Here is a 2,760-nt window from a genome sequence, read left to right as displayed (position 1 = left end):
GCTTCCATTCCTCTGGGGCATTCTTCTTCCCCTTCTTCTCTTCTATAATTTGTATGTTTGAACACTTCATAAAGTCCCATAATTCTCTTAGTGAATGTTCTGCTTTCTCTCTCTCTTTTTCTGTCTCTTTAACTCTCTATGTTAGCTCAAGAGCTTTATCCTCTACTTCTGAGATTCTTTCTTCTCCATGTCTAATCTGTTATTGATACTTTCTTTTTTTTATTTTTATTTTTATTTTATTTTTTATTTTTTTTTTTTATTGAATGGTATCTGTGTACATTGATGCTATTGATACTTTCTATTGCATTTTTAAGTTCCCTGATTGACTGCTTCACTTTATTAAGGTCTGCTATGGACTTTTTATATTCTTTATATTGTCCATATCTTATTTGATTCATTTTTGGATTTCCTTTTGGTTATTTTTCACTTTCTAGGCAATTTCCTTCATTGTTTTTATTGTCCATATTTTAAATTACCTTTCTGTCATTTCTAACATTTCTTTATAGGTAGAATCCTCTGCAGTAGCTACTTCATGATCCCTTGGGGGAGCAGGGGTTCTCTGTTCTGGTTTTTCATGTTGCTAAGATTTTTCTGCTATTTTTTTCTCATGAATGTTTTCTTTTTGTCTGTTTCCTTGCTCTTATTTTTCCTTTCACTTTCTTTTCTTCTTTAAGTTATTATGCCTCTGACCTAAGATATTGAAGTATCCTTTTGGTATAGGACCAAAAGGAAGAGAAGATTAAACAGCAAGAAGGCATAAAAGATTAAAAAAAGAGAGAGAGAAAAGAGAAAGAGAAAGGAAAGGGGGGAGTAAAAGGGATGATTCAGAAAAAGAAGAGAGGAACAGAAAGAGAGAGACTAGAGTAATCCTGGTGTACAGTAGGCTACTTTGACCCACACCCACAAATCCCAACCTCTAAGGACCTGGTTGTGGTGGGTCCCTCAAGGTCAGGAGCTCTTTGTCAGCCTGAGCAGACTCAAGACCCCAACTCCACTAAATAAAGAAAAAAAACAAAAATGCTATAAATCAAAACAAAATAAACAAAAAGCTTTAAGACCTGTGGGTCACAACCAACAGGAACTGTGTTAAAGGGTTGCAGCATTAGGAAGGTTGAGAACTCTTGCTTTAAGGGATAACATTGAGGGAAAGAAGAATAACAAGGGCATGAAAACTAGCAAAAATGAAGCCCTTATTATTGAAGAAGGAAACAATGAAAAGTTATAATTACAAGAGAAAAAAGGAGAAAAAAATGAAAAAGAAAAGTCTAGGGGGGAAAGTTGAAAAAAATTTTAAAGGAAAAAATATATATCTTGCTGTATATTGGCTGGGTAACAGGTGATATTCTTAGGTAAAAGATGCTAATCACAATGCTGATACAGCTGTAAATGATGGAGACTGGATGCCTCTGTCTTGCTGAGGAGACCTGGTCCCATCTTCCTGACTTCTTTGCCCTCAATTCCCACAAGGTTGGGAACCTGAAGTTCTTCTCAGCCCACTTAATGGATATGCCTTGACCTTTCCAAACCATAACCCTTTGCCACTCAGTGGTTTTCCCAGGAAAGTGTGTGTCACTCAAATCTCCCCAGGAGTGGCTGTCCCACTTATCAGAAGGGCCAGGACTGGCCTTGCACTAGGACTCCGAAGGCCAAGGCTGCAAGGCAGCTTTCCGACAATGGCTGTGCCTGGCTTGCAGGTGAACAATGATGGCTCCACTCTGCCCAGTGGCTCAGTCCCATCCCCTACACAGTGTTCAAAATCACTTGCTTGCTCTCCCAAGCTCTCCCAAGGTAACTCAGTCAAGTGCCTAGGTTCAGGAAAAACAAAAAACAAAAAACAAAAAACTTGGCAGGGCAGGTCTTCTCTGTCTGTAAACTCTTGCCACTGCTGCCCCTGCACTGGCTGGTCTCTGCCAGCCCACAAGTGCTTGCCTTTGTGCTGCTTCTCCACTGCTTCTGTCTTCCTCTTGGGGTCCTGACATCTCCTGCTGCCTCTCTGTGCCCCAGAGGGTTGTGGACAGAGCCCACAAGCCAGAGATATCTGGAGTCTTTTCTTCCCAGTCTCACCATTCATGGCTGCAAAGAAACTATCTCTATTCTGCCATCTTGCTCCACCTTTCCCCTAGACCATTTTTTAGGGTTTTTTTTGTTTGCAGTTTTTGACCATGGCCAGGTTTGAACCCACCACCTCTGGTATATGGGGCCAGCGCTCTACTCCTTTGAGCCACAGGCACCACCCAGGGGGTTAATTGTTTTGTTGTTGTTGAATTGTTTGAGTTCATTGTAAATTCTGGATATTAGTTCCCTGTTAGATGTATAGTTTGAAAATATTTTCTCCCATTCTGTAGGTTGTCTATGCATTCTGATTATTTATTTTGCTATGCAGAAGATTTATAATAAAGCCCCATTTGTTTATTTTTGTTTCTATTGCCTATACTTTTCAGTTCTTAGTCATAAATTCTTTGTCTAGACCAATGTCCACAAGAGTTTTCCCTAGGTTTTCTGTTAGTAATTTTATAGTTTCAGGGCCTACCTTCATGTCATTAATACATTCTGAGTAGATTTTTATATACAGTGAGAGATGTGGGTCTAGTTTTATTCTTTTGCATGTGGCAATGTAGTTTTCCTAGTACCATTTATTGAAAAGAGTATCCTTTCCTCAATGTATGTTTTTGTCAACTTTTTCAAAGATTACATGGCTGTAGATATATGGCTTGGTTTCTAGATTCTCTCTATATATTCACTTTAATTTTTTTTTTTTTT

At 38.7% G+C, this 2,760-nt stretch overlaps 1 protein-coding gene across 2 annotated transcripts in view; it reads left to right on the top strand.

The window, feature by feature from the left end:
* Positions 1-2,760, top strand: part of C4BPA (complement component 4 binding protein alpha) — a 52,738-nt gene that overhangs the window by 29,539 nt on the left and 20,439 nt on the right. The window lies entirely within an intron of this gene.

This window comes from Otolemur garnettii, unplaced genomic scaffold (assembly GCF_000181295.1).
Source record: "Otolemur garnettii isolate 467f Iridium unplaced genomic scaffold, OtoGar3 scaffold00055, whole genome shotgun sequence".
In the NCBI taxonomy this organism is placed as follows: domain Eukaryota; kingdom Metazoa; phylum Chordata; class Mammalia; order Primates; family Galagidae; genus Otolemur; species Otolemur garnettii.
This window is presented reverse-complemented; position numbering and strand designations above follow the sequence as displayed.